Source organism: Pelmatolapia mariae, linkage group LG22, assembly GCF_036321145.2.
Source record: "Pelmatolapia mariae isolate MD_Pm_ZW linkage group LG22, Pm_UMD_F_2, whole genome shotgun sequence".
NCBI lineage: Eukaryota > Metazoa > Chordata > Actinopteri > Cichliformes > Cichlidae > Pelmatolapia > Pelmatolapia mariae.
Window position 1 is genome coordinate 9,499,448 of NC_086245.2, and position 12,616 is coordinate 9,512,063.

Sequence of the window (12,616 nt, forward strand, 5' to 3'; positions counted from 1 at the left end):
CTGATGGAGTTGATTAAAATATTTTTGGAAGAAGCATCTTATTTACATACTTATGAAGCTCTTTTTAATCCTATTGTAAATAACACATGTTAATATGAGCTTGTTTGAAGCAGGTGTAGTGTATGTGCACTTATCCATTCAAAGAAAGAAAATACTGTAACTTTGGCCACCAAACATATTTTCTTTCCTAGGTTCACACTTAGTATGGTGTTATGACAGGAACATTTACAACAATGAGTCCCAAAAATGTCTGTTCCTTTAAGACTCTTCATAAAAACTATAATAGCTATATTATCACTACTTCTTGTGTTGATCTTTTTTATCAACTTAAGTTGTTATGGACATTATAGTTTTTAAAAATGTGTTTGTAATTTATGCCCTGTATGTGTCAATATTCTGACTTTATATGCCTTGAATTTGGGTTCTAAAAGGGATAATTTCAGGATTATTTTGACAATAAGCAATAATCGGATAAAATATAGCATACTGTTGATCACAGATCACTTTGGATCAAAGTTACCAAGAACATTTGTTTTGAGACAATTTCAAATTTTTATGCAGTCATATAAAGTAACACCTGTTTTAACTGAGAATTTTTTATTTGTGTACAGAGGAAATTATCCCCAAAGTACACGTGTCTGACGCAGCTTGTGACTAAGACTTCAGGTGATGAAGAAATTATCATCTTATGTCCATTCAGACCTCCAATCAATCTCCAGAACCACAAACTTCACTTGATTCTTTTCAGGAACACTGTCTGCAGGTTTCCCCGTGTAAACCTGTATATTCCAGCTATAACTTGGCCTGGCAACACAAGTTGCCCATATCTTTATGCCACATTTAGACTGCTTACTTGACATATACTGTTTGAAAGGTCAACATCCCCAAAAGGAACCGGATACTGATTAAGTGTAAAGTTTGGAACTCGAGTAAATATGGGCTCGCTGGCGCTCCACACACTTGTCTCAAACTTCTCTGATCGCTGCAAATTTGTCTTGTTAATGACGGCCAACCAGCCGGTGGAGTCAGAATTTTCTTGCTGTGAAGCAACAGTGCTAACCACTCCACCACCGTGCTGCCTGATTACAATCGATTATTTACAAAGTTTAAACAAAGACATAATTAAAGTTGACATATTATGCTCATTTACAGCCACAGAAGTTATTCTTGGACTGGATTAACTTTCCATTATTCACGTTGTCTTAATAATCCTCATTTTATCTTCTGCAGAAACTTAAGAATTTTAGGTGCAATATTAAAGAGAAAAAAGAAGATATATGTAATCTATAATGTTTATAAATGTTTTATAGTCATACAATAACAGAAAAATGATGATAATTGTTTATTGAGCACTTTTCAAAATTCGCCCTGCAAAGTCATTCACAAGGGCAGTGAATCAAACACAGCATAAAAAAATCAGTTCTGAAAGAAGTGTCATGAGTGTAGTGTAGGTGTGCCGAGGATTCATGAACAAATGAACTGAAAACACACCTCCTATTAGGCTGATCCAACGTCCAGTAAATCCCCAAAACCCAATAAATCTATAATAAAACATACTTGGAACCAGTGCAAGGAGGCTTAAGCAACCTAGTTCAGAAACACTAGCTTTGATTTTTAGAATGTGTAAGAACAGTGTCTTTATCATTACAGCTATGCAGACAGACTGTCAGGGAAGAAGGAGGATCTGTCTTTTTGGACACCATAATGAAGAGTGGACAGGAAAGCAGGAAGGCACGTAGCATAGCACCTCAGAGCTGAACCTGAGCTGCTGCATTTATCTATGCAGCATGTGGTTGCCCATTTACCCTGTCGGCTAAACGGGCACTTGGAAGATCTGCCTCAATGATATGTCTTAATGTTTCTTGGAAACCACTTTGAACAGCCTTCCTGGAAAATGCAGTAAATAAATTGTGTAGTAAGATAAGTATTAGTCCCAGAGATAAGATATTCACATTGTTGCATAAGCAAAACACACAGGTCAGCAATTAAAAAATAAATTCAGCATATCTGACAACAATGACAATATGCAAACATAGAAGAAAACAGTGTACTGCATGAGCCCACATAAGTTGTAATTGCAAAGTGATAGTGTGATATGAAGTGCTATTATGTAATAAAGATACTGATCTATTTTAAAGCACTTATACAACGATTATGAGCGTTGTGTGGAAGCTGAAAAAAAATCTGTTTTGCCATCCATAACTCAAAATTTCAAGATATGTGTTTCAAATTTTGAGTTAAGAAGTCGAGATTTCGAGAAAAAAAATTGAAATTTCAAGTTACCTCTGCCAATCTGGAAGCTCGGTGAAGGTACTTAATGGTCTTGTTACCAAGAAGCAGAATGTGGAAAACATCAGCTATCAACGCTACTGATAAGCTACCAGTGTTACAGCTAATGGTCATGAATGAGTAAACTACTGAGTACTGCGTGGTCAGCACGGTTTCATAGATGATGAAATCCTTGTGTTACGAGCTGAATCGCATGGTGTTATTACCAGCAAAACAGCATATTTATTATGTACATGTTTATTATACATTCTTAGCTCACTGACGCTATCACTACCTGTGTCACTACCAGTGTGTCTGTGTCCACCCGTCTGTTTCCAGGTAACAAGGAAATTAAGCCATTCAGAGCTTCGTCATTGGCATTGGTGTGGTAACTGCACCGTATCAGATTGCAATACCCTACAACGGATAGTGAGAGCAGCTGAGAAGATCATTGAAGCCTCTCTTCCCTCCATCACGGACACTTAGAGCACCCGCTCCTTCCACAAAGCCACCAGCATTGTGGAGGACCCCCACGCACTCCTCACACACTCTTCACCCTGCTGCCTTCTGGAAAGAGGTACTGCAGCATCCGGGCCCTCACTGCCAGACTGTGAAACAGTTTCTTCCCCCAAGCCATCAGAATCCTGAACACTCAGTGACTGGAATGACACACACACACCTTCATGCACGTCACAACCAAGCACTTATCTGCAGTTTCTCACACATACTCACACACACGCACAGCTTCAGACACCAAGTTACTTTTTGCACAATACTCAGTTTTGTACATATTTCCATTGCACTGTCTTGTGCCTGTATCGTCCTGGTCTGTCTAGTGTTGCACTGTTTTGTCTTGTGTATTTGCAACACATATTTTTTACACATTGCACTTTACGTAGTCCTGTGTTTGTCTGTTATATGTCATATGTAGCACCAGTGTCTCGGAGGAACGTTGTCTCATTTCACTCTGTACTGTACCACTGTACATGTTTGAAATGACAATAAAAGCCACTTGACTTGATTGGCAGCATTAACTCAAAGCTTCAACTTACTAACTTAAAATTTAGAGAAAATAACTTCAAATGTCGACTTATTAACTCGAACTTTTGAGTTATTTTCCCAAAGAATTTTCAGCTTTGAGTTATGGATGACAAACAAGCTTTTATAGCTTTCTGATTTTAAAGTACTTGAAACTAAAGAAATATTTGTTAGATTTCACTAGACTACTGTTAAAAAATGTCTTCTAGCAGCTCAATCATCATCTCCAGGATGTCTTTAAGCTGATGTTAGCAGAAAGCTGTAAACTTTGTGATAAACATTTCAGAATTTGCCATGAATCTAGCACCAAAATTTGCTCACTGTTATCAGAGAATGGTAAGATTAACTAAAAAAAAATGTACATAAATGGTGACTATTTTATTCAGGTTTGGATATAAGAGTTTGTTAAATAGTTTCACTTGTTTAAATTGCTTTGAAATTGTGTGTAGACTGTAACTCATATTTGTGCGTCCTCAAAGAGTTACACACAAATCCCTGTACACATCTGCAAATCTTAGTTTACACTTTTGTATCATATTACATGCATTTGTAAAACTTTTAATGGAAATTTTGGTTTATAGGTTTACCATCCCAAGCAAAAGGAAGCATAATATATGGCATAATAGGTACCTTTTAATGTCAATTCAACAGCAGATCAAAGGAGATTAAGTTTCTTATAATCAGTGCACTGGTGTCCAAAGCGGCTGGAATTAAGTTTTGATCTTAAATCCTCCGTCTTAGATATGTTTTTCTGTATGAAAGCCTTTGTAGCACAGGTTTAACTAAAATTGACTTTACAACACTTTGTTTGCGTATGCAGCCTACTGCGGACGAAGTAGCGGTTTTTGGTATGGGCGACATGGGCGGTTGCCCAGAGCGGCATCGTGGTGGGGGCGGCATCATGGCATCACGATTAATGCGATTAAAATTTTTTTAATGCAATTAATCCATCTGGAGTGCAGAAAGACTCAAAATCCCTGAAATCTCTCTGTCAATGCATTTCAGGCAGTTTGTCCAAAGTTCGTCCATTCTGCGCTCCAGCTGGGTTGATTGCGTTAAAAATTTTAGTCGCGTTAATCGTGATGAGCCCTACAACAAACACAAAAATTCTTCAGTATCTGAGCTGCTCTGGTCCAGCATCTCTTGGTGTAAATGTCCTGCAGGGAGGGGAGAGCAGTCCTGCAGCAGCATTCTGATGTATGGATCACTCTGAAGAGCTTTTTTGTCCTTGACACAGCTGTTCCCATATCAGGACGTGATGTTCGGTGTGAGGATGCTCTCCACAGCGCCTGTATAGAAAGTCCTGAGGATCCCTGGAGAGACCCTGAACTTCCTCAGTTGTCGTAGGTGGTACAGGCGCTGCCTAGCCTTTTGGACTGGACCTGAATGTGGGCAGACCATGTCAGATCTGAGGAGATGTGGACACCGAGGTACTTGAAGGACTGTACCTTCTCCACTGGAGCTCCCTTGATGATAATGGGCTTGTAGTCTCTGTGTTACAAGTCCATTCTTGGTCTTGCCGATGTTCAGCTGGAGGTGGTTATCCTGTCACCATGATGCCAGATTCTTCACTTCATCCATGTGTGTTGGGGGAAATGGTCCTGCTTGGAAATGGTCTTGGAGAAGATCAAAATATTATCCAAGCAGATGAAGGCAAAGGATGAAGCCTTGGAATACAGCTGGAGTATTGATGTGCATGAAAGGGATCATAAGAAGTAACATGAGTAAGTACTGAAAGTTGTCATCTGTTCATCTCGCTCTTTTTTCTGCATGATGTGGTAAGAATTGCAGAGATATAACTTTGATGGCTACCAAAAGTATCTGGTCAAGGTGCAACTTGCTAAGGAACACACACACACACATATATATATATGTATATATATATATATATATATATATACAGTGGCTTGCAAAAGTATTCGGCCCCCTTGAACTTTTCCACATTTTGTCACATTACAGCCACAAACATGAATCAATTTTATTGGAATTCCACGTGAAAGACCAATACAAAGTGGTGTACACGTGAGAAGTGGAAAAAAAATCATACATGATTCCAAACATTTTTTACAAATAAATGACTGAAAAGTGGGGTGTACGTAATTATTCAGCCCCCTGAGCCAATACTTTGTAGAACCACCTTTTGCTGCAATTCCAGCTGCCAGTCTTTTAGGGTATGTCTCTACCAGCTTTGCACATCTAGAGACTGAAATCCTTGCCCATTCTTCTTTGCAAAACAGCTCCAGCTCAGTCAGATTAGATGGACAGCGTTTGTGAACAGCAGTTTTCAGATCTTGCCACAGATTCTCGATTGGATTTAGATCTGGACTTTGACTGGGCCATTCTAACACATGGATGTGTTTTGTTTTAAACCATTCCATTGTTGGCCTGGCTTTATGTTTAGGGTCGTTGTCCTGCTGGAAGGTGAACCTCCGCCCCAGTCTCAAGTCTTTTGCAGACTCCAAGAGGTTTTCTTCCAAGAGTGCCCTGTATTTGGCTCCATCCATCTTCCCATCAACTCTGACCAGCTTCCCTGTCCCTGCTGAAGAGAAGCAACCCCAGAGCATGATGCTGCCACCACCATATTTGACAGTGGGGATGGTGTGTTCAGAGTGATGTGCAGTGTTAGTTTTCCGCCACACATAGCGTTTTGCATTTTGGCCAAAAAGTTCCATTTTGGTCTCATCTGACCAGAGCACCTTCTTCCACATGTTTGCTGTGTCCCCCACATGGCTTGTGGCAAACTGCAAACAGGACTTCTTATGGTTTTCTGTTAACAATGGCTTTCTTCTTGCCACTGTTCCATAAAGGCCAACTTTGTGCAGTGCACGACTAATAGTTGTCCTATGGACAGCTTCCCCCACCTGAGCTGTAGATCTCTGCAGCTCGTCCAGAGTCACCATGGGCCTCTTGGCTGCATTTCTGATCAGCGCTCTCCTTGTTCGGCCTGTGAGTTTAGGTGGACGGCCTTGTCTTGGTATGTTTACAGTTGTGCCATACTCCTTCCATTTCTGAATGATCTCTTGAACAGTGCTCCGTGGGATGTTGAAGGCTTGGAAAATCTTTTTGTAGCCTAAGCCTGCTTTAAATTTCTCAATAACTTTATCCCTGACCTGTCTGGTTTCTAAATCCAATCGAGAATCTGTGGCAAGATCTGAAAACTGCTGTTCACAAACGCTGTCCATCTAATCTGACTGAGCTGGAGCTGTTTTGCAAAGAAGAATGGGCAAGGATTTCAGTCTCTAGATGTGCAAAGCTGGTAGAGACATACCCTAAAAGACTGGCAGCTGGAATTGCAGCAAAAGGTGGTTCTACAAAGTATTGACTCAGGGGGCTGAATAGTTACGCACACCCCACTTCTCAGTTATTTATTTGTAAAAAATGTTTGGAATCATGTATGATTTTCGTTCCACTTCTCACGTGTACACCACTTTGTATTGGTCTTTCACGTGGAATTCCAATAAAATTGATTCATGTTTGTGGCTGTAATGTGACAAAATGTGGAAAAGTTCAAGGGGGCCGAATACTTTTGCAAGCCACTGTATATGGCATAGAAACTGAACATTTAACTTTTACCTAGTAACATTTAAATTTACAGTAAAGGATTACAAAGCAATGGGGAATAGATTTCACAAAGTTAAATGTCTTTTTGAAAGTGCTATAAGTAAGGTTAAGGATATAATTCATCCACTGTTATCTTCTTTAATATCATGAGCCAAAACAGTGCAGAGCCGTGACCTAATTGCAATTCCCACAAAGGTCGATTACCTTGTTAATAATTTTACTTGTTCACTCCTCTGAAAGAGAAAGCCTTAAATAAGAAGTACGTGACTCCCTGGAATAACTCTCAAAAACGCACCTTAAAGCAGATAAGTCGTAAGTTGGAGAGGAAATGGCATATCACGATCAAAGAAGTCCTACCATTAATTAACTTTTCAATCTTAAATATGATCACTCTATCTCTATTCATCAGCTATGTACCACAAGCCTTCAAGTTGGCATCAGTTAGGCCATCATTTGATGGGTCTATCAAATGATGTTAGTTTATGAGTAACAAAGCTGCCTTAGTTGATAGACCGGTTGGGTCTGAGACCTTTGTCAGCGTTTGTGTAACCGTTTATCATTTGACCATTACTTGATAAAAGCAGAGCAGCACAAGGCTGAAACAGAAATTAGATACCTAATGATGATAATATCAGAACTGCATTTATCTGAGTAACATACAGGTCCTTCTCAAAAAATTAGCATATTGTGATAAAGTTTATTATTTCCTGTAATGTACTGATAAACATTAGACTTTCATATATTTTAGATTCATTACACACAACTGAAGTAGTTCAAGCCTTTCATTGTTTTAATATTGATGATTTTGGCATACAGTGGCTTGCAAAAGTATTCGGCCCCCTTGAACTTTTCCACATTTTGTCACATTACAGCCACAAACATGAATCAATTTTATTGGAATTCCACGTGAAAGACCAATACAAAGTGGTGTACACGTGAGAAGTGGAACGAAAATCATACATGATTCCAAACATTTTTTACAAATAAATACCTGAAAAGTGGGGTGTGCGTAATTATTCAGCCCCCTGAGTCAATACTTTGTAGAACCACCTTTTGCTGCAATTACAGCTGCCAGTCTTTTAGGGTATGTCTCTACCAGCTTTGCACATCTAGAGACTGAAATCCTTGCCCATTCTTCTTTGCAAAACAGCTCCAGCTCAGTCAGATTAGATGGACAGCGTTTGTGAGCAGCAGTTTTCAGATCTTGCCACAGATTCTCGATTGGATTTAGATCTGGACTTTGACTGGGCCATTCTAACACATGGATATGTTTTGTTTTAAACCATTCCATTGTTGCCCTGGCTTTATGTTTAGGGTCGTTGTGCTGCTGGAAGGTGAACCTCCGCCCCAGTCTCACGTCTTTTGCAGACTCCAAGAGGTTTTCTTCCAAGATTGCCCTGTATTTGGCTCACATTCATCTTCCCATCAACTCTGACCAGCTTCCCTGTCCCTGCTGAAGAGAAGCACCCCCAGAGCATGATGCTGCCACCACCATATTTGACAGTGGGGATGGTGTGTTCAGAGTGATGTGCAGTGTTAGTTTTCCGCCACACATAGCGTTTTGCATTTTGGCCAAAAAGTTCCATTTTGGTCTCATCTGACCAGAGCACCTTCTTCCACATGTTTGCTGTGTCCTCCACATTGCTTGTGGCAAACTGAAAACGGGACTTCTTATGGTTTTCTGTTAACAATGGCTTTCTTCTTGCCACTCTTCCATAAAGGCCAACTTTGTGCAGTGCACGACTAATAGTTGTCCTATGGACAGATTCCCCCACCTGAGCTGTAGATCTCTGCAGCTCGTCCAGAGTCACCATGGGCCTCTTGGCTGCATTTCTGATCAGCGCTCTCCTTGTTCGGCCTGTGAGTTTAGGTGGACGGCCTTGTCTTGGTAGGTTTACAGTTGTGCCATACTCCTTCCATTTCTGAATGATCGCTTGAATAGTGCTCAGTGGGATGTTCAAGGCTTAGGAAATCTTTTTGTAGCCTAAGCCTGCTTTAAATTTCTCAGTAACTTTATCTTTGACCTGTCTGCTGTCTAAATCCAATCGAGAATCTGTGGCAAGATCTGAAAACTGCTGTTCACAAACGCTGTCCATCTAATCTGACTGAGCTGGAGCTGTTTTGCGAAGAAGAATGGGAAAGGATTTCAGTCTCTAGATGTGCAAAGCTGGTAGAGACATACCCTAAAAGACTGGCAGCTGTAATTGCAGCAAAAGGTGGTTCTACAAAGTATTGACTCAGGGGGCTGAATAATTACGCACACCCCACTTTGCAGTTATTTATTTGTAAAAAATGTTTGGAATCATGTATGATTTTCGTTCCACTTCTCATGTGTACACCACTTTGTATTGGTCTTTCACGTGGAATTCCAATAAAATTGATTCATGTTTGTGGTTGTAATGTGACAAAATGTGGAAAAGTTCAAGGGGGCCGAATACTTTTGCAAGCCACTGTACATAACTCATGAAAACCCAAAATTCCTATCTCAAAAAATTAGCATATTTCATCCGACCAATAACAGAAAAGTGTTTTTAATACAAAAAAAGTCAACCTTCAAATAATTATGTTCAGTTATGCACTCAATACTTGGTCGAGAATCCTTTTGCAGAAATGACTGCTTCAATGCGGCGTGGCATGGAGGCAATCAGCCTGTGGCACTGCTGAGGTGTTATGGAGGCCCAGGATGCTTCGATAGCGGCCTTAAGCTCATCCACAGTGTTGGGTCTTGCGTCTCTCAACTTTCTCTTCACAATATCCCACAGATTCTCTATGGGGTTCAGGTCAGGAGAGTTGGCAGGCCAATTGAGCACAGTAATACCATGGTCAGTAAACCATTTACCGGTGGTTTTGGCACTGTGAGCAGGTGCCAGGTCGTGCTGAAAAATGAAATCTTCATCTCCATGAAGCTTTTCAGCAGATGGAAGCATGAAGTGCTCCAAAATCTCCTGATAGCTAGCTGCATTGACCCTGCCCTTGATAAAACACAGTAGACCAACACCAGCAGCTGACATGGCACCCCAGACCATCACTGACTGTGGGTACTTGACACTGGACTTCAGGCATTTTGGCATTTCCCTCTCCCCAGTCTTCCTCCAGACTCTGGCACCTTGATTTCCGAATGACATGCAAAAGTTGCTTTCATCCGAAAAAAGTACTTTGGACCACTGAGCAACAGTCCAGTGCTGCTTCTCTGTAGCCCAGGTCAGGCGCTTCTGCCGCTGTTTCTGGTTCAAAAGTGGCTTGACCTGGGGAATACGGCACCTGTAGCCCATTTCCTGCACATGCCTGTACACGGTGGCTCTGGATGTTTCTACTCCAGACTCAGTCCACTTCTTCCGCAGGTCCCCCAAGGTCTGGAATCAGTTCTTCTCCACAATCTTCCTCAGGGTCCGGTCACCTCTTCTCGTTGTGCAGCGTTTTCTGCCACACTTTTTCCTTCCCACAGACTTCCCACTGAGGTGCCTTGATACAGCACTCTGGGAACAGCCTATTCCTTCAGAAATTTCTTTCTGTCTTACCCTCTTGCTTGAGGGCGTCAATGATGGCCTTCTGGACAGCAGTCAGGTCGGCAGTCTTACCCATGATTGCAGTGTTGAGTAATGAATCAGGCTGGGAGTTTTTAAAAGCCTCAGGAATCTTTTGCAGGTGTTTAGAGTTAATTCGTTGATTCAGATGGTTAGGTTAATAGCTCGGTTAGAGAACCTTTTCATGATATGCTAATTTTTTGAGACAGGAATTTTGGGTTTTCATGAGTTATGTATGCCAAAATCATCAATATTAAAACAATGAAAGGCTTGAACTACTTCAGTTGTGTGTAATGAATCTAAAGTATATGAAATTCTAATGTTTATCAGTACATTACAGGAAATAATGAACTTTATCACAATATGCTAATTTTTTGAGAAGGACCTGTACATAATAACGATGTGGGTTTATGTATAATTGGGAAACTTTCTGGGGAAAGCCTGGTCTTGATTGGAGAGACGGCATCCATCCCATGTTGGATAGAGCAGCTCTTTTGAGATTTTTTTTAATTTTTTTATTTTTAGAAATCTGGCCAAATTTATTAAACCCCCCAAAACGTGACTATCCAGAGTTGGGACCAGGAAGCAGAGTTGAAGTCTTACACACTTTCTAAGTCCCTCTTAGTACATGAATTAATAATTTACCAACAAATTGATTTACTCTGCCTTACCTAAACTGGTTACAGCAGGGTGATTATGTTCGTGTTGCAGGGTGTGGTTTGGGGATCGGCTGCAGGGGATGTGTGGAGCTGTGGGTTCAGGGTGTGATGTCAGGGAAGCCAGAAAGAAAGACCTGACCTCCATCATCATCATGTGATCATGTTTCCCCTATTTGAGTAGCTTGCTGAGACCTGACGGGGGAGCTCTGTGTGTGGTGTTCATCAGGAGGAGTCAAAAAGCTGCTGCAAAGAGACATTTTGCAAATAAACAGGCATCCATCGTGCAAAGCTGTGTGTCTGTGGCTTCTCTCAAAATGTTAAAGAACCCACCCACCACTTTAATCACACTGATCTTGTTCTGACATATGGCATAGAAACTGAACATTTAACAGTGTTTCCTGAAAACCTTCTCTCGTCTGATCATTTCCGGATAACATTTACATTTACAATAATGGATTACAGTTTTCATCATGGTAGATGTCTTTTTGAAAGTGCTGTAACTAAGTTTAAGGATATGTTTCATCCACTGTTAGCTTCTCTAATACCATGTAACAACACAGTGCAGAGCAGCAACCTGAACTCTACTCCCACAGTTATAATAATTGTACATCTTCCTCGCGTTATGAGTCTGGATACTGTAGCTCCTCTGAAAAAGAAAGCTTCAAATCACAAGTACTCGACTCCCTGGTACAACTCTCAAAAACTCACCATGAAGCAGATAATTCATAAGCTGGAGAGGAAAGGGCATATCACAAATTTAGAAGATCATCATTTAGCCTGTAAAGTAGTTTGTTGCTCAGTAAAAAAGCCCTGCTTAAAGCTTAAACATCTTACAATTCAACATTGATTGAAGAAAATAACAACCCTAAGTTTCTCTTCAGCATTGTAGCCAGGCTGACAAAAAAGTCAGAGCTCTGTTGAGCTACCTTAAGTAGTAATGTTTTTAATGTATGCTTAATCAGGTAAGGAAATCCTGAAAGTTGAATCTGTTTATCTGGGCATAGCATTTTTTGTGGGTATCAGCATTTTTTCCCACTGAAACCGTTACATCCAGATGAACAGAATGAACTTTGGGGCTTAACTGACTTCATGAATTTATCCACAAATGAAATTTTAACCATTAGAGAAAAAATTACTCATAATCATCTCACAGACATAACATTGTGTGCAGCTACTTTCAGTACCACTGATATTTATTTAGAATATTTTTCTCCAATTGGTCTTCCTGAGCTAACTTCAGTATTTACTTCCTCCAAACCATCAACATGTCTTTTACACCCCATTTCTACAAGAGTGCTCAAAGATATTAATACTTTAATGTTAAATATGATCAGTTAATCAGCTAGGTACCACAGCCCTTCAAGGTGGCAGTAATGAAACTGTTACTTAAAAAAACATCTCTTGACCAGCTGTCTTAGCTAATTATAGGCCAATCTCCAACCTTCCTTTCATCTCAGACATTCTTTAAAGAGTAGTTGTACAATGGCTAACAGATCATCTGCAGAGGAATAGTTTATCTGACAGACTCCAATTTGTTCATGTAAGTGTCTTCTTCACACACTAGGG